Source organism: Ursus arctos, unplaced genomic scaffold (assembly GCF_023065955.2).
Source record: "Ursus arctos isolate Adak ecotype North America unplaced genomic scaffold, UrsArc2.0 scaffold_36, whole genome shotgun sequence".
Classification (NCBI taxonomy): domain Eukaryota; kingdom Metazoa; phylum Chordata; class Mammalia; order Carnivora; family Ursidae; genus Ursus; species Ursus arctos.
This window is the reverse complement of record NW_026623050.1, coordinates 15,961,114-15,981,503: the sequence shown is the minus strand read 5'-3', so window position 1 is coordinate 15,981,503 and position 20,390 is coordinate 15,961,114. Positions and strand designations below refer to the sequence as shown.

At 40.5% G+C, this 20,390-nt stretch overlaps 1 long non-coding RNA gene across 1 annotated transcript; it reads left to right on the top strand.

Moving 5' to 3' along the window:
• The first annotated feature begins 26 nt into the window (after positions 1-26).
• On the top strand, positions 27-20,161 carry LOC130542492 (uncharacterized). The gene is made up of 3 exons (XR_008957085.1): positions 27-135; positions 18,279-18,474; positions 19,949-20,161. It is a non-coding gene; the product is annotated as an uncharacterized LOC130542492 (long non-coding RNA).
• The last annotated feature ends 229 nt before the right edge of the window (positions 20,162-20,390 follow it).

Genomic DNA, 20,390 nt, shown 5'->3' with positions numbered 1-20,390 from the left:
GGGTGGGCGGCGGGGGCGGGGCCGAGGCTGTACTAAGCTTCCGTGAGCTTACCTGTCAGTCCTGTCCTCGGCGTTTGTCCGGCCTTGTTCGAGCCCTTTGGTGTTACTCTCATTCTGGCCTTTGCCGCGGAGGAAGTAAGGACTTTTGTGCCTCTCACCTACGTATTTTACTTTTCAGAGTGGAGACTTAGGGATTTGAAGCCCCTCAAATTCTGGCTGAAAGTTAACATTCTCCGAAGCCACGCCTCTGGTCAAAGAAGGAACTCGATTCTAAAACACATTATATATTCACATTTTAACACCAGTTAAAGGCCCAGTCTTACAAAAACAAAACAAGAGGTCTGAACTTTCTCGCAAGGTGATCCTTGTACTGTCCTAGAGAAAAGCGATTGGATGCTCCAATTATTTGTAAAGATAAAGTTGCATGGATGGATTTGTTGGTCATGGTCACAAAGTCCCCAGGGACAGTCCCGGTGTTTCATGGATGGGAAAACTGGAGGGTGAGGTCTAGTAAGTGCCTTAAGTAAAAGTGTCTGCCAGATAGGGGTCCAATAAATTTGTAATTTATAAATATAGTGCTTTGCATATAGTAGTCTTTCAATAAATGTTAATTTCCTTTCTGTTACAATGAAATACCTGCAAAAATATGGCCCCTCTTTTATACCTAAGCTTTACGCTGTTTCCCAAAAGATTTAAGACTGATACTATATGAAATATACTGTACTGCCTAGAACTACCAACTAACCTTAGCAAACTTTGCATAACTAAGAAAACAATTGCATCTCCTTTGAAGATGGATCTTAGGAAAGGAAGTTAGTTGTTGGAGTTTTTTTTGTGTGTTTTGTTTTTTTCTGCTGAGCACCTTGATGAATTTGAGTATTAACAAACAAACACACCAACCCAGAACTGAGTTTGGGAGTAGGAACCAAGACAGGGAGAAGAGTGTGAAGTTCTCTAAAGACCGTCTTAGAGACGGGACACCAGAAATGTGAGGCAAAAAAGAGAAACCGTAAGAGTGAATTAACCAATGAAGAGTCTCTTACGGTGGTGTGGTAGAAAAAGATTAATAAATAGGACTCTTTAACGTTCACCTAAAGTTATTTTTTTGCTCTAACTGTTCCAATTCCCCCCATAAGTGGACTCTCCCCCACTTCCTTAAAGTGTAAGTCAAATTTGCTTGAGTTTCCTTGAAAACTAAGAAGTTCCACCTGTGAGTCAACAGGTGCAGAAGAGAAGATGATGAGATGATTCCAAAACCGAACTAAGCTGGTGAAAGCAGGAAAAAAACAGAACCTTCCTAGGAAATTCACAGAAATTTGGGGGTGGGCTTTGGACTTTTCAGTATTAGCTGATAAGAGTGCTTAAGGAACAGGGTTACCTTGATGAAACTGTTTATTGAATTGAATCATAAGCCCTAGTTCTTTTTCAAATTTGTGTTGTAACAAACCAAGCAACAATATCTATGTTACCTAGAATCTAAGTAATCTAAGTAAGGGTCACTAGCTGTTTAGAAGGCATGGCTTGTATTTGACCATGGCTTTAATTCCTTTGCCATCCAGCATAAGCAGTAGTTCAAAATTTATTGAACCTGGTTCATCTTCCCTCCATTCAACTAGTATTTACTGAATGCATGTTCTATGCCAGGCATTGTTTTGGACTTGGGATATAAAGTCCCTCCTCAACACAGAGCTGACTTACATCCTAGTGGGGGAGACATAATGAGCAAATATATATATACTACGTCAGGTATTGTTAAGTGCTAAGGAAAAAACAAACAGGGTAAAGGACCAGCGAAGACGGTGGTATTTTTGATGGGAAAGCCAGGGAAAAGCCTTTTATTTCCATAGAACCTTCGGTGAAGAGAGGGAGCAAGCCGTGGATAAGTGTGGAAAAAGAGTATCCAGGCAATGGGAGCAGCACAGGTGAAGGCAGTGAGGCAGGAAAAAGTGAGTGTGCTGGAGGAACAGCAAAGAGGACAGTGATAGATGATGATCTCAGAGGGGTGGGGATGGAATGATGCACAGATTACATAGGACCTACAGGTCCATAGAACATGTTTATCCCACAATAATGCAAAAAGTGAACCATGTGCTAATATTATATGAAAAAATTACCTTTCATATGTATGATAAAATTTACAAATTACGTACTAACATTCATTACAGCTGTTCAAACAAGTATCCTGTGGTTCTTTTACTAGTTACTATTTTTCTCTATTCATCTGGTTTTTATTTTCTAAAATCAGAATGATTACCATATTGGCTGGTTCCATGGGCCATCAAATATTTTTTATCTCTAGGGTTTGCATCACCAGACAAGGGGTGGCCTGTCTTGGTTATCCTCTTGGATATCAACTTCTGAGTTTAGGAGCTCACCATTCTTTGCACTTCACTAAGAATCTATCAGCCATTGGTTTACCTTAAGTTGTAAGTAATCAACTATACAGTATTTTGAGTTCTATTTTTTTACGTGAGTTATACTTCTATCTAATTAGCATAAATTTACCTCCATAAAGTTTTAGAGATGCCCTCTCATTCTATGATTTCAGGATTTCGTGAACAACTATGCTTACCTTTTTCATCCCTTTATGAAATCACACTTAGGTCTTCTCTCCTTTCTGCCTTTGTTTTTCTAAAGAGCTTTAATCTATTATGTTCTCCTTAGGTGGTTCCCCATTCAAGATGTTATTTTGTCTTCTTCTAGATCTTCCCTCCTTCCCTTAGATTTTCCTTACAGATGTAATACTCAGAATACAATATTACAAATAGTGGTGCACATGGTTTCATCCCAACAAAAGACAGTTTTCAGTCTGTTGACCCTATCACAAAATTTTCACCTACTTGACTGAGGTCATCAAAGAGTTACTTAAACTTCTTAAGAATTGTCTCTGCAATTTTGTCATGTTAACATTAACTGGCAACAGGAGAAATTTTTTTTTTAAGATTTTATTTATTTATTCGACAGAGATAGAGACAGCCAGCGAGAGAGGGAACACAAGCAGGGGGAGTGGGAGAGGAAGAAGCAGGCTCATAGCGGAAGAGCCTGATGTGGGGCTCGATCCCAGAACGCCGGGATCACGCCCTGAGCCGAAGGCAGACGCTTAACTGCTGTGCCACCCAGGTGCCCTAACAGGAGAATTTTAGTCAATAGACACAGGAACTTTTGAGCTATAAATGTATTAAATTGAGATCATAGAATCAACACACATGCTTAAGCCTTTTCTACATTTTTCCAAAAAGAAACTCTTAAGTTTTAGCTTAAGGAAGCATTGAATTTAAAGTAGATATTTCTTCAAGTAAAACTTCCAAAAAGTGTTTCTGTAACGTATTTATTTGTATGCAATTTATTTCACTTATATGACTCCTGACTATCTAATAGTAAGTCATCTAGAGGAGTAAGGCTATGATTTTTGATGGGCTGTTTACTTCTTCCGGTTCATAGGTAAATATATTAAATAATACATACACAGTTGTTTTCCAACTTCGGTATTGTCAAACAATACATGGCCTGAATAAGCACAAAAACACACAGCACAGGCCCCAAACAAAAATTTACAGACTCAGAGCTAAGCAAATGCACAGGATCCCCCAGCTGCCCACCAACTCATGGAGAGCTGTGCCTGGGCTGGCATGACTGGTTGCACTGCAGGGAATGTTCCAGAAGAGGAATCCTGACTCCCTTGCCACCTCCCATATTTATGGAAGAGTAGGGAGGGGGCAGGAATCACCTAGTGGATTTGGAAAACTCCGTGCTTTCCTTTTGGGGTTACAACCTTATTGGGTTAAAAAACAAGCTTTTGATACCAGCTGCCTGAGGAGCTTTTCTTATCAACTCTGGCTTCTGTCTGCAGGCCTCACAGGCTCTCCGCGGAGCCAGCTTGTTGCTAGGCTGCAGGAAAAGAGTGAGCGCCCGAGCGCCTGGGTCGTCCAGGAGACAGACTAGTGTGTCGTTCCACAAGTGTGCATAAAAACGAACCTCATGGTGCACTGGGTGTTATACGCAACTAATGAATCATCGAGCCTTACATCGAAAACCGGGGATGTACTGTATGGTGACTAACATAATATAATAAAACATCATTATAAAAAAAAAAACAAAACGAACCTTGAGTTTGCATTCAGTAGGTAAGGCGAGGGAGCCACAAATTTGCATTTTAAGATGGTGATGATTCTGATGCTGGTGGTCCCAGACTCCACCTGAAGAAATGTTACTTCACCTAGTCATGAGAAAACATGCTCTTCAATCTGAATTTATTTTTGAAGTAGCTGTCTGTGGGGACGCCTGGGTGGCTCGGTCAGTTGAGTGTCTGCCTTTCGCTCAGGTCAGGATCTCAGAGTCGGATGAATCCTGCATTGGGCTCCTTGCTCAGCAGGGAGCCTGCTTCTCCCTCTGCCTCTGCTGCTTCCCTACTTGTGCTCTCTCTCAAATAAATAAATAAATAAATACCAAATAAATAAATAAATAAATAAATAGCTTTCTGTGAGAAATCTTGTCGAAGATTTTTGCAATTTTAATTAGATGATGAGATTCTTGATCTAGTTACTGGGGAGTTTATAATCTTACCTCTGGAATATTTTAACGTTCCAAATCCATGATTATGTCATTCTATAATCCACCAAGGGCAGAGGTACAACGCCCCAGACATCTTTAATGGTTCTTCTTGTGGTAGAGATGTGTGACCTCAGTTGTTCTGGTTGATGTTTCTTCCAATGCCTCCTCTCATATTAGTCCGTGAATGGGGTAGGTACCTCAGCGAATATGCAGTACCTCTATAGAGAAATGAGGGTATTTCAGAATATAATAAAGTGTCTCCAGGTCTGTCTTTGTATAGCATATTCATGAATAAAAATGGGATGACTGGATGAGCCTATTTATCTATGTGTGTTTAGGAATGTGATGATTTGGGATAGGGGAAAATGCATAATTAGATTTTCCCCAGTGTTTCATGATTGCACTATATGGAAAAGATAGAGTAGTCAAGTGATTATTTTCTTCCTATGTAGGATAACTGTACATAATGTCATTGATAGGTTATATAGATAATTTCTAGTGTTACAACTTATGTTTTAATATAGATAAACACAAGACTTTCATATAATCTTGTATATAAAAAAAATCCTTTATTTCGTTACCAAAAAATTTAACAAATGCCTGGCACATAACAGGTGCTGGATAAATATGTTACCTGAGTGCAAAGGTGGCTGGCACCTAGGAGGGAAAATTGAGGAGTGGTTTAACACTTTTCAATAACAGCAAAACCCCCCCCCATTCTTTCTTTAATGGGGTCCGTTAACATTTTTATCAACTTTTTTGTGAAGAATTGTGTGAAAGCAACTCCAAGCCTACCATTTGAATGAGGCACTTCCATACACAAACTACAGAATTGCCAATGGCTCTCTGACTTCTACTGACGTGTGTTGCCTTTGAAATAATCTTGCTTTCTTTCCGTGATTTATTTGTTTTCCACAATTAATTTGGTCTTCTGTTTAGTAGTAAGACCAGGCAGACAGACAGACAAAGTCGTTTTTAACCCCTTTATCTCAAAATCTCTTCTCTGACTTATCATGGTATCTGAAATGCCATCATCAAAGACTAGCCCCTTCATATGAAAATGTTATATCCCGAAGAAAACCTTCTATCTCCTGGCGTTAAGCTATTATCGGAAATCAGGCAGCTTTCTTCTAACAAGAGAGGATTAAACACTGGGCAGGTAAATTTTGATAGGATTTGGAAGGTAAAAATAAGGAAGAAGGGAGTGTTGTGAGAACCAAGGTTTCCGAAGGAGGCTTTGGGCAGCTGAGAGGCAGGCTGCATATACGAACTCCTCCCTACCAGAGGAGAACACAGGGGTGCACGAGGGAAAGTACCCGTGCTAAAGGTCCCCCAGATATTTGTTTTGTTTTTGCTTGTAACCAATTTATTCAGTTTATTATGGGCAAGTTCCCAGCAAAATGCGAAGATACAAGCTACGTATTCCTGGGTTAATGCAGGAGCCAGTGGGATACATGGAGACTGGGCATTGAGGGCAAGGAAAGAGCTCCAGATTTCAGAGTCAGACCTGGGCAGAGCCCCTGAGTCCAGGGTGGGCTCAGTCCCAGCATGGACAGCTGCTTTTTTCTCACAGCTGGGCATACTGCAAGCCATGTCTTCAAAATCACAGCATTTCCTTGATGTCAGGGGAACAGATACTAAAGAAATGGAGTCCGTGTGCACCTTAGCTGTTGTTGCTTTGTAAGTCACACACTAGCAAGTGGATGAGAATTTTACAGTATTCTAGGAGGGATGGGCCACAGAGCGGTTGAACTTCTGCTTTTCTCTCTCGCTGCCTCCTTGCTTGTTTTTATTCCTACCTGGACGCCCATCCTCCAGCCAAAAACCCTAATGTTGAAAGTCTCTGGTACACAACAAAAGTCTTTTGGACGACAACAGTGTTTTCAAAGCAGCACCTTGTGTAGAAAAGTGTCTGAGGTTGAAAAACAATGTTTCTTCGGTTGGCTATCCCTGACCAATGCCTAACTGAAAGCATAATTTAGAAGACAGATTTAGACAGTGGAATATGGGTAAAAACAGGAAGCAAACTCCAAAAAACTATAGTCTGTGAGGGCTGGGCGGGATAATGATCAATTCACAAATGGTCTCGCTTGAAGGTGATGTAATTGTTGCTTACACAATCATTAATTAATTAATCTGCAGTTTTCTGGTTAAAACTTTTTGTGTATAAGGTATGAGATGGTCAGAGTCTAGCTCGAAACTTCTCTAACTCCCATAAAAAATGCTGAATTGGAAGGCGAGTCACACCACCTATAGTATTTTAAACGGAATAAAAGCCTGTTAGAAAGTACACATACAATATTACAATTCTAATTCTGAAGGACACCTTGAGTTCCATTTCTCAGTTTTCTGAATTTATCTGTCAGGAGCAGACTTAAGGACATTTAACTTTTTAGCAGAATAGAAACTTTGGTCATAGCCATGGTTCTATAAATGTGTTTTAAAGGTGTTATTATTTTTGTTAAAATAATATTTTTAGCAAGTGATACATAACAATAACAAGAAAGTAAACATCTTCACGTCTAAAATGAAAGCAAAACCTCTTTACTAGACTCTTATTTTATTTTAAATATTTTATTTATTTATTTGAGAGAGAGAGAGAGAGAGAAGGCGGGGAAGAGCAGAGGGGGAGAGGGAGGGAGAGGGATAAGCCAACTCTCTGCTGAGTGCAGAGCCCGAAGCAGGGCTTGATCCCAGGACCCTGAGATATGACCTGAGCCAAAACCAAGAGTCAGATGCTTAACCAGCTGAGCCACCCAAGCGCCCCTAGACTCTTACTTTATATACAGCCAAAGAGTCAGTAGTGTTTATAAGCAGTAGTGGGTTCTCTTATAGGGAAATAGAAAAATAGAGAAATGAGACATAACCTGTTATTTTCACAGATTTGTGTTAGACAGTAATGTTCTTTCTGGAAGGCACAAATTGGAAATATTATTACCCAAAGGTTAAAATATGGTTCTAGGGGCGCCTGGGTGGCTCAGTCACTTAAGCGCCTGAAGCTTGATCTCAGCTCAGGTCTTAATCTCGGGGTCATGAGTTCAAGCCCCGTGGTGGGCTCCACGCTGGGTGTGGAGCCTACTTACAATTAAAAAAAAATGAAGTACAGTTCAGAAGATACTGTCATATGAGTAGGCGAACTCTGGACTCTTGGCCACAGCTATCTTATTGATCAAGGGAGGGCATTAGCACACTACTGGATGAAGTAAGATGTCCTAAAGTTGACTCCAACTTTAGGATTTATTATTCTGCTACACTCATAGAACCCTGTCTTCCTCTGAGAATTGTTATGTATCACCACCCATCTCGTAGTCCTAGGATATCTGTGTTCTAGATCTCATCCCCTTTTGCCTTATCCAGGACCCTGCTTTGTCAATTAGCCCCCATTTCCCCCTTGTAACTTCTTTTTTTTTTTAAGTTTTTTTTTTTTTTTAAGATTTTATTTATTCGACAGAGATAGAGACAGCCAGCGAGAGAGGGAACACAAGCAGGGGGAGTGGGAGAGGAAGAAGCAGGCTCATAGCGGAGGAGCCTGATGTGGGGCTCGATCCCATAACGCCGGGATCACGCCCTGAGCTGAAGGCAGACGCTTAACCGCTGTGCCACCCAGGCGCCCCCCCCCCTTGTAACTTCTATCTCTGTCTCTGTTATTGCCCTTTCCTCTCTGAACATGAACACATTCTTCTACCTTAACCCCACCCCCAGCCCACAGACACACAACACAAAACCCAAACTTTTCCATCCCACGTCACCATTTACCATCACTGTCTCACCCTCCTTCTGTTCATAGCCAACTTTCTTAGAAAAATGCCTAAGTTCAGGCAATCTCTTTTCTCATCTCTCTCTCAGGAGTAACTCTTCTTGCTGAAGTTGCCAGGACCTCCTAAATGCGAGATCCAGTGGAGACATTTCAGTCCTTGTCTCCCTTGGTCTTTTTCTAGCATCTGTTGTAACTCCTCTCTTGATTTCTGAGACTTCATGCTGGTACCTCTCCAGCTTTGTGGACAGTTCCTTCTTGGTCTCCTTCAAAGACATCACTTTCCTCATCCACCACATCCCTAAGAGGTTGATGTCTTCCACCATCCATCCTCAGTGCTCCCCTATCTCACACTATTATTCTTTATGGCGTATTTCATTCATCTCATAACTTCAGCTACCACTTATTCACTCTGCTGCCATGTTATTCAGCCCACTCCTCCTTCTAGATCTCCAAATACATTAACAAATATATAAACTTCCCACCAGTCATCTATGCCCATATGCTTCTCCATTGTGGTGTTTACTTTTCTTTATTCAAATATAATTAATACACAGTGTTATATTAGTTTCAGGTGTACAATATAGTGATTCAACAAATCTATACATTACTCAGAGCTCATCATGAGTGTACTCCTAATCCCCTTCACCTATTTCACCATCCCCCAACTACGTCCCCTCTGGCCACCACCAGTTTATTCTCAATATTTAAGAGCTTGGTTTTTCTGGTCTCTTTTTTTCTTTGTCTGTTTGGTTTTATTTCCCCGTATATTCCACATACGAGTGAAATCATATGGTATTTGTCCTTCTCTGACTGACTTATTTCACTTAGCATTCTACCCTCTAGGTTTATCCATGTTATTGCAGATGGCTGGATTTCATTCTTTCTTATGGCTGACTAATAGTCCATTGTATATATATGCCACATCTTCTTTATCCGTTGTGACGTTTAATTTTACGTATTACCTTGGTTAGAGTATGGGTGTTTTAGATGTGATTCACATTTTTATTTTTATTTTTTGAACAACTTGACTGCAGTATGATTGGCATACAAAAAGCCACACATATTTAAGGTATACAGCCTGATGAGTTTGGAGAGAAGTATATACCTGTGAAACGATCACCGCAACCTATGCCATAAACATACCCATCACCTCAAAAAGTTTCTTGTCCTCTTTATTAATTTTTTATGAGTATGTGATAACATTTATAAGATTTATCCTCTTAGCAAAATTTTAAGTATATGATGCAATATCATTAACTACAGGCTCTGTGCTATGCAGTAGATCTCTAGGACCCATTCATCTTCTGTAACTAAGACCTTGTACCTTTTGACTAAAGGAGTACAAGGTACCCTGTACCTCTTTGTTTCCTCCCTTCCCAAGCCCCTGGTAACCACCATTCTATTCTCTGCTTCTATGAGTTTGACTATTTTAGATTCCTTATAGAAGTGGTATCATGCAGTATTTGTCCAGCTGTGATTAACATTTAAGTAAAACAGGTTATATCTATAACATGGGTCGGCTTTATCCAATCATTTGAAGGCCTTAAATGCAAAAGAATTTAGAAATTCTGCCTGAGTTTCCAACCTTCAGACTCAAGACTACAACATCAAATCTATCAAATCTTACCTGAATCTCCAGTCTGCCAGCTGGTCCTATGGCTTTTGGATTGCCAGCCCCCACAATTGCATGACCCAATTCCTTCAAATTTATCTATCTATCTATCTATCTATCTATCTATCTATCTAATCATCTCCCATTGGTTCTGTTTTTCTGTTATATCCTGACAAATACACCTGTAATCTGCACATCATGTCCAAATCCCTTAGCATACTCACAAGGATCTTCATGAACTGGCTGTTATCAATGTATCCAGCCTCACCTACCTTTTTTAGACATCTGTCTTCCCATCCTTTCATACTAACTCCTTGGTCATTTCCAGAGCTTGCCACGCTGTTTTGTACCTCTGCCATTTGCACTATCTGTACACCTAGAAAATTTTTCGTTCTTCAGAACACAGCTTAGGCTTCACCCTGGGCTCTGTGAAGGACACTGGCAGAACAAGCCACTTCTTCTATGACCCTCTTGCCCCTTGTGCGCATGCTTCCTTTAAGCATGAGTCATATTTATGGAATTATTCCTTATAAATCCTTTCTCCCCTCTTTTAAATACCTTGTTTTGATTTCTAGCATCTAGTGTAGAATCTGGCACATGGTAGACAACTGGCAATCAAGAAAAAATTGATTGGAGCACCTGGGTGGCTCAGTGGGTCTCAGGTCATGGTCTCAGGGTCATGGAATCGTTGGGCTCTGCACTCAGCCGGGAGTCTGCTGGAGGTTCTCTCTCTCCCTGTCTCTCTGCCCCTCCCCCTTGGTGCACTCTCTCTCTCAAAATAAATAAATAAATAAATAATTTTTTTTTTAAAGATTTTATTTATTTATTCGACAGAGAGAGAGACAGCCAGCGAGAGAGGGAACACAAGCAGGGGGAGTGGGAGAGGAAGAAGCAGGCTCCCAGCGGAGGAGCCCGATGTGGGGCTCGATCCCATAACGCCGGGATCACGCCCTGAGCTGAAGGCAGACGCTTAACCGCTGTGCCACCCAGGCACCCCAAATAAATAAATTTTTAAAAAGAAAGAAAAATTTGATTAGTTGACAAGTAAAGCCTCTCTGCTTAAGATGTTCAATAGCTGCCACTCACTTTCAAGATGATGTCTCCTCAGTGCACCATGCAGGGTTCTCATGTTCCCCTCTCGAGTCTCGTCTCCTAGCAGGCTTCCACGGCACCTGAATTTCTAGTCATGCTGAACTAGTTGCAGTTTTTCAACAAGCTTAGCTTCCTTGCCTTGACTTCCGTACCCACTGATCACCTGAAACATCCCCCTCCCAACCATTTGGCAATCTCCCTCCTCCTTTTAATCTTCACCTCAAGAGTTCTCTCTCCTGGACTCTAGTGTCATCCCTGCCTCAGTTTTTCCTCTGTGTTCCCTTAGCACTGTGGACTTAACCTACTTAGTGTATGACTTGTTTCTTAGTCTGTCAACTGAAGAATATGAATCCCAGTCTGTCTTTGCCTCCCATTCTGCAGCTCCTCCGGGACTACTTGTAAGCCCACTGTTGCCACTGTGTTGCACTTGAACTGAGTTGGAGGGTGAGGGTGTACCAAGGGTAGAAGGGAGAAAGCAAAGTGGAAGGGTTCCGCTGAAGACAGTTCCCTTCCTATACAGTGTGACCAAGTCTTGCCTTGGAGGCCATTAGTCTGAAGATGAGATACTTGCTTTAAGAAGTACTCAGCAAATGTTGTTTTCCAAGTGTCAGTTATCTTGCAATGATCCCACAAGGTTTGGCAAGTTGCAGCATTTCAGAAACAATTCTCTACTGTAATCTAAGTAAACACATATAGAAAGATTAAGAAGCTACAGACTGTCTGAAAGATTTTAATTTGTACTTGACATGGGGGGAGCAATGAAGGGACTGAAATCATTCTTTCTCCCTTGTTGCCACTCTTTCCTTCCACAGGTACTTTCTGCCTTCATGCTGCCATCCTGTCATTCCCAGCTGACCCAGCCTCCCTTCTTACTCTCCACCCCCGGGGCCTTTCCTCTTTGTGGACCTTTTAAAATCCATACACTCCACCAAAATGGATCCCTGTATCAGTCTATCAGCCAGATGATCTGATGATCTTTATAAAATATTAATGGATGATCCTTTGAAAATCTTCCAAAACATTGCCTTTGAATCAGACCCTTCTGTTAATAATGTCTCTGTCTAACCACAAGGTGCATGTTTCCTCATTGGGACACAGAAGTGCTCTAGATTGTCCATAAGAGGTTTTTGTTTTTTTTTTAAAGATTTTATTTATTTATTTGACAGAGAGATAGCCAGCGAGAGAGGGAACACAAGCAGGGGGAGTGGGAAAGGAAGAAGCAGGCTCCTAGCGGAGGAGCCTGATGCGGGGCTCGATCCCAGAACGCCGGGATCACACCCTGAGCCCTGAGCTGAAGGCAGACGCTTAACAACTGCACCACCCAGGCGCCCCATGTCTATAAGAGTTTTATAACATTTACTAAAAATGCCTTCAAATTAAATGCATTTCTCCCAGTTATTTCTTGCTACATAATAGTATCTTGTACACTCAATGTTTCTTCTTATGCCCTCAGGCCTTCAAGGAAATATCTTCCCTGCGCAAATCGTGTCAAACTGGGGGCCCCTGGGTGGCTCAGTCTGTTAAGTGTCTGCCTTCGGCCCAGGTCATGATCCTGGGGTCCTAGGATTGAGGCCCATGTCTGGCTCCCTGCTCAGTGGGGAGTCTGCTTGAGATTCTCTCTCCCTCTCCCTCAGCCCCTTCCCGTACCTTGTGCATGTGCGCTCGCTCTCTCTCTCATAAATAAATAAAACATTTTTAAAAAATGGTGTCAAATTGAGGAAGCTAAACCTTTGGCCACTCCTAAGAGAAAATCTCAAACTTAGAAGACAGAAAATCAACTGACTGTGCAACTTGACATGCATAGGAAGAAAAGCTCTTTCACTTTTCTTTGCCTCTTTTTTCTCTTTCCTCCCTTCTTTCTTCCTGCCATTGATTCAACAGGTATATTTTGAGGTCTACAGCAAAGATTTCCTGGATCAAGTGGCAGAGCTGTATAGGGTAATATTTGAGGGCACAGGCTCCGGAAATAGATGCCTGTTTTTGAATCCTGGTTCTGCCAGCTAGTAGTTATGTGACCTTGGCCAAGCTTTTTCACTTCTCTGCACCTCACTTTTGTCATTTGTCAAATGGAAATGATAATAATAGTATCCACTTCCCAGTGTGGCGGTGAGGATTAAATTATTCATTAACTAAGAAGTACTTAACATATAAGTGCTCCCTGCAAATATTAGCTACTGTTAGCTGCTGCTTAATTCTAGATGACTAATGGGAATTAATTAGGAGTGCAGTGGAGTGGAGTGAGGGGAGAGCTTTCTGGGTAGAGGAAACATTGTATTTGCAGTCCCTGAGGCAGGAAGGAGGTGCTGGATATTTGGGGAACCAGTAGGAGCTAAGAATGGCTAGAGAGGTGGGCAGTGCCAGGTCATTCTGGACCTGGTAGATATTGGATTTAGGATTTAGTTTTTACCCTAAAAGCCATGAGAAGCCTCTTGAGGATTTTAAGCAAGGGGATGACATGATCCAATTTGCTTTTATGAAGATAAACCCTGCTGCACTGAGAGCGAATAGCCGGGAGGCAGGTGAGAGGAGATGTGTGGGGGAGGAGCCAAGGGGGAGGAAACAGCACAATGATACTGAAGACTCTCACTTGTGCCATGGTGTGGATGATAGAGACATTCATTAAGATGGGGACACTAGGGACGCCTGGGTTGGTCAGGTGGTTAAGCATCTGCCTTACTCTCAGGATCGAGTCTCGAATTGGGCTCCTTGCTCAGCAAGGAACCTGCTTCACCCTCTGTCTTCCACTCCCCCTGCTTGTGCTCACTCTCTCTCTCTCTCTCTGACAAATAAATAAAATCTTAAAAAAAAAAAAAAAGATGGGGACACTAGAAGAGGATCAGGTTGGGGAGAGAAGAGGAGAGGTCTCAATATTGAACGTGCAGATTAGAAGTGGCTAGCCGACCTCCAAATGGAATTAGATATTTAGAAAAGTTGGATATATGGGTCCAGGGCTTAGAGATAAAATGTGATCGGTCTCTCTTAAAGTGACAGACTTGAGGTTGAAAAGGAAATTCTCATTCAAGTTAAAGTAGGCAACCTTAGTTAGCGATGGAACAGTGATGAGCAAATAAACACATTTGGTAAGAGGGGGAAAACATTCCCATGGCTGTTGACTGAAGCAGGAGGGACAATTAATGTAGAAAGGCTGAATCTCAAGCAAGCATTTCAGAAAATGATAATTTTGCCTTTGATAACTGTCAAATAAACAGATTATCCATTTAAGGAATATTTTATTTACTTGAAGAAAGGAAAACAGGGGGGCAAATGGAGAGTTTCTGTGTCTAGTTTTGAAACAAGTTTTTTGCCGCAGGTCAGAACTTACCAACCAAGAACTGTTGCAAAATCTTTTGCAAATTGAAAACTCCCACAGTCTTACATTTTAAGTGGGTACTTGAGGTACTTGAGGTAAGGTTCTGGAGTCTTAAAGGTCTCTATTAATCTTGCTTAAACATTCCAGGTTAAATGAGCAGAGGCTGATATTTATTGTATAACTTTGAAGTCAATCTTTTAGAGACTCTTCAGGCATTGGACTAAGTCTTTTAGAGATCTTGAGAACAAAGCACCAATTATGGTGAAAGACATGGATTCATTTAAAGACAGAGCAAGCTATATAAAATACTGCATCTATAAGGGTGTCAGAAAAGATACTTTTTTTTTTAGAAAAGATACTTTTATTATAGAAAATGTCAACCACAAAAAAGTAGACTAGTACAATGAATACCCCTGTACCCATCACCTAGCTTCAACTACCATCAATTGTCTGCTTGTAAAAAGATATATTTTAAAGATAATTGTTTTTTTTCTTTTGCAAAAGTAATAGTTATTCACTGATGAAACACCTGGGTGGCTCAGTCAGTTAAGCGTCTGCCTTCAGCTCAGGTCATGATCCCAGGGTTCTGGGATCGAGTCTCGCATTGGGCTCCTTGTTCAGCCAGGAGCCTGTTTCCCCCACCGCCTGCCACTCCCCCTGCTCATTCCTCCTCCCTCCCTCCCTCCCTCCCTCCCTCCTTACCTCTCTGTCAAATAAATAAATAAAATCTTTTAAAAAAAGAAAATATAGAAAATACAGAGTAGGCAGAAGAAAATACGTACTGGTCACAATCTCAGTCCTTCTGGTAGGGCTCTCAGTAGTCCAATTGATGCTTTTGAACAATTCAGAAAAAGGTTCCTCTTCTCTTAGCTGCATGCAGCCCTGTGCATATTATGTATGATAAAAACTACTGAATATAGAAATACATATCCTTTTGTATTTGTCACACAAATAGTAGCACATCCATGATTAAACTTCTTAGAGTAAATTTGCAGAAGTGGAGTTCCTGGGACAAATGGCATGGCAAACCCCAAGCTTGTTTCATACCTGTCACCCAACAGCCTTCAGTGAAGTTGAACTAGCTCAGACCCTGACAGACTTTCGCTCATTTCCCCAAAAGCTTCAGAACGTTAAATGTGATGATGAAAGATAAGGAGTCATATTTTAAAAATCAGAAACCCCATCATTTTGTCACTTTGAGTATTGAAAAATAGTATCCAATGTTGCTTTGAGGGGGTTTCTTTTTGAGTGGCAAAATGAAAAATGTTCTTATATGTATATTCGTCATTCTTCCTGAATTTCCCACATGTATCATTTCTCCTTTAGTGCTTTTCTACTGGTATATTTTTCTGATTTCAGAAATATTTTTGGATAAAAGTTGAATATATGTGTCGTACTTACTCAGACATTACTAAATGTATAAAAAGGCAATTTTAAAGAATTTTTAAAAGAAGCAACACATACTATATATAAAGAGATGTATTTGTTTGATTTGTTGGCAACGAATATCTTGAGGGAGGAGTCGTATACTAGATTGAACCATGTGAAATTGCCAATCCTATCTGGTTGTGATTCTCAAATTGTGGTCTGGGATCCCAGGAGGTTCCCAATTCTGTTTTCGGGGGGCCACAAGGTCAAAACTATTTTCACGATAGTGTTAAGGCATCATTTGTGCTTTCACTTTCATTTTCTTAACAAATGTAGAGTGGAATTTTCCAGAGGCTGTATGATGTGTGATATTCTAACAAATTAAATGGAGAAGCAGATGAGAATCCATCTGTCTTCTATTAAGCCAGACATTGAGGAGATTTGCAAAAAATGTAAAACAATGTCACTCTTCTTTTTTTTTTTTGGTTTGGGAAAATATATTTTTTTCATAAAAATATATTATTTGTATTAACATGCAGTGGGTTTATTACTTCTAAATGACTTATAAATATTTATTTTCTTCAGTTTTTTAACATCTATTTTATTATTATTTTTTAAGATTTTATTTCTTTATTTGAGAGAGAGAAAGCAAGGGGAGAGGAGGGAGAGGGATAAGCAGACTCCTTTTTTTTTTTTTTAAATGATTTTTTATTATATTATGTTAGTCACCATACAGTACATCCCCGGTTTCCGATGTAAGGCTCGATGATTCATTAGTTGTGTATAACACCCAGTGCACCATGCAATACGTGCCCTCCTTACTACCCATCACCGGTCTATCCCATTCCCCCACCCCCCTCCCCTCTGAAGTCCTCAGTTTGTTTCTCATAGTCCATAGTCTCTCATGTTTCATTCCCCCTTCTGATTACCCCCCCTTTCTTTATCCCTTTCTTCCCCTACCGATCATCCTAGTTCTTATGTTCCATAGATGAGAGAAATCATATGATAGTTGTCTTTCTCTGCTTGACTTATTTCACTTAGCATTATCTCCTCCAGTGCTGTCCATGTTGTAGCAAATGTTGAGAACTCGTTCTTTCTGATAGCTGAGTAATATTCCATTGTATATATGGACCACAACTTCTTAATCCAGTCATCTGTTGAAGGGCATCTCGGCTCCTTCCACAATTTAGCTATTGTGGACATTGCTGCTATGAACATTGGGGTGCATATGGCCCTTCTCTTCACTACGTCTGTATCTTTGGGGTAAATACCCAGTAGAAGCAGACTCCTTCTGAGCCCCCTGCGTCGGGGGTCTTGATCCCACCACCCCGAGATCATGACCTGAGTGGAAATCAAGAGTCAGATGCTTAACCGACTGAGCCATGCAGGCGCCCCTGTTTTTTGTTTTGTTTTGATTTAATTTAGATTTCAGTGAATGTCGGTAGATGTATCCTACAAAAACAAAAGCTCTTTAGGGCCCTCAATTTTAAGTGTAAAGAGGTCTTGGGAACTTCTGCTTTGTGGCATCTGAACAAAGTGGCCTTTTGTTTCAGAGACAGAGCTCGAGATGTGAAATTCTTCCCTGGAAACTCAATGAGTTTAATTATGGGACTGGCTGCTGAGGGTTTCATCTGATTCTGAGTGTCAGAGGACTTCTGTGTTCTTTAATAATTTGGGTTTTTTTGTGTGGTTGGGAGAATATGGGGCCGTCTGCAGCAGGGAACACACAGCAAAGACCCGCGTTGCCTGGACCTAAAGGGGGTACTATAGAAGAACAATAATAATGAGAAAATTAGTTAATTAGAGATACTAATATTTTCACCCCAACCACAAGAGTGTTAAAACACAACCATGGTTCCTTTCTTGACTTCGCCCCAGTCAAAATAAAAATACAGATTTATCTGAGGTTATAGGAATAGGAAGAGTTTGTTCCTCTCCGAATTGTACTAGAAGATGCACAATTTAAAGAGGGGGGAAAAAAAAGGAAAAAGGACCTACTCTCTGCCCACTCAGGCTCCTTTGGGAGCAGAGTTCTAGGAATCTCAAAGTCTTTGCTTAGGTTTACTTAGAAATTAATTAACCTAATAAGAAATAGGCATGGTCTAAATGAGAAATCTTAAAAACTTTACATAAAAGAATAGGAAAATGAAAAGACACATCGTGTTGCTGGATTAGAGAATGGAACATTATTTAAAATGCTTATTTTAGAAAAGATTTTCTATTTATTTATTTGAGAGAGAGAGTGCATGAGAGAAAGAAAGAGCACGAGCAGGGGTGAGGGGCAGAGGGAGAGGGAAAAGCAGACTCCCCCCTGAGCCAACTCCAACATGGGGCTCGATTCCAGGACCCCGAGATCATGACCTGAGCTGAAGCAGACACTCAACCAACTGAGCCACCCAGGCACCCCTAAAATGCCTATTCTCTCCAAATCATATTTTGGGTGAAATGCAAATCAAAATTTGCATACCTTCTGAACCAGCAATGTACCGTTTAAAAAAATCATACCCCATGATGTTAAGCTTATTTTTACTCTTAAAACTTAGTTCTCATTTCATTTTTTTCTTATTTCTTTTTTCTCTCGTACCCAGATGTCTATATTGAAGGTATTTTTGTATAATTGTCTCCTGGATGTTGAATAATTTATTAAAAAGGATGCTGCCAAAAACAAGGGATTCCTGACTTCAATCCTCCTTCCACTATCATTACATTCTCTTGAACTTGATGATAATGTCCGAATGTCCTCAAGGAGCCTGGAAGACGAGAATGTGGCAGCAAAGCACCAAGGTACTGACCAAATGTGGATGTCCCTAATTAGAGTAGTGTTGGAGCGTGAACTCCAAACTAAATGGATGTCATTATACATCTAGTTATTTGAGCAATTTCATTAGCGTTGTGGATTTTAAGGGAGATACCCTGTGCTCTATCACACAAAAGCAAAGACCACAAAGTACAGAACTTGCTATCATACTCTCTAATGTGGAAGTCACTGAAGAGTTCCAAGATGTGAGGAACTGAAAAGTCGGAGATTTGGAAGGTAGAGACTAATGAGAAGCATTATTAAAGCTGTAATAAATGGATAAATCAGAGGGAAAATGGTAAATTACAATCTTGGTCTTGTCTTGATTTAAACCTATTATGAAAACCTGTTATGACAAACTTCAGACCTCTTACTTAAAAAAAAAATCTTGAGGTCTACACACAGAAAAGTGCACGAATCATGAATGTACATCTCAATGGATTTTCACAAATTGAATGCACCTGGGTAATGACGGCCAGATCAAGAAAGATGTTACTAGGGGCGCCTGGGTGGCACAGCGGTTGGGCGTCTGCCGTCGGCTCAGGGCGTGATCCCGGCGTTATGGGATCGAGCCCCACATCAGGCTCCTCCGCTATGAGCCTGCTTCTTCCTCTCCCACTCCCCCTGCTTGTGTTCCCTCTCTCGCTGGCTGTCTCTGTCTCTGTCGAATAAATAAATAAAATCTTAAAAAAAAAAAAGATGTTACTAAACCTCAGATATCCCTTGCTCCTTACTAAGGACAACCGCTATCCTCTTTTCTAACGGATTATCTTTGCTTATTTTTGAACTTTATACAAATGGATTCTATGACACGAACTCTTTAGTCACCGACTTCCTTTGCTCCTCATGTTGTAGAATTCATCCATATTGTTGTGTGGAGTTGTGGTTCATTAATTCTCATTGTAGAGTCATATTACATTGTATGAATATGCCACACTTCCTCATCTATCCTGCTGTAGGACATTTGGATAGAATCCAATTGTTTCTGCTGGGTATGCACCTAGGATTGGAATCGCTGGGTAATGGAGTATACATTATTTGTTCAGCTTTAGCAGATACAACCAGGTTTCAAAGGGGATTGTAGCAATTTATACTTTTACCAGCTAAGTATGAGAGTTTTATCTGCTCCAAATACTTGTCAACACTTGGTATTCTTCTGCTTTCATTTCAGCCATTTTGGCTAAAATATCTTGGGTTTTAATATACGTTTCTTTGATGACTAACGAAGTTGAATACCTTTTAAGATGTTTGTTGGTCCTGTGAATAGTCTCTTTTGTGAAATGCCTATTCAATGAGCAATGCCTATTTGCTCATTTTATAATTGAGCTTTTTCTTATTGATTTGTAGAAATTCTTTATATGTTCTGGCTATGAGTCTTTTTTATTTTTTTTATTTATTATTATTATTTTTTAAAACTTTATTGAGGGATATTGAATTTCTTTTTCTTTTTTTTTTTTAAAGATTGTATTTATTTATGTGACAGAGAGACAGCCAGCGAGAGAGGGAACACAGCAGGGGAGTGGGAGAGGAAGAAGCAGGCTCCCAGCCTAGAAGCCCGACGTGGGACTCGATCCCGGAACGCCGGGATCACGACCTGAGCCGAAGGCAGACGCTTAATGACTGCGCCACCCAGGCACCCCTGAGTCTTTTTTATTTACATATTGAGAGCATCTTTTTTCTCCTCTTCTCATCCTTTTTTTTTTTGTCTTATTGGTGTCTTTCGATAAAAAAATTATAATTGTTTAATAGTTCAATTTATCACATTCCCCACCCCTCTTTGTGGTTAGTATTTTTTACGTTCTACTTAAGAAATCTTTGTATGTTTTCTTCTAGAGGCCTTATTGTTTTACTCCCAACTTTTAAAATGTCTGAGTTGGGAAAGTTATGAAAATTAACATCTATC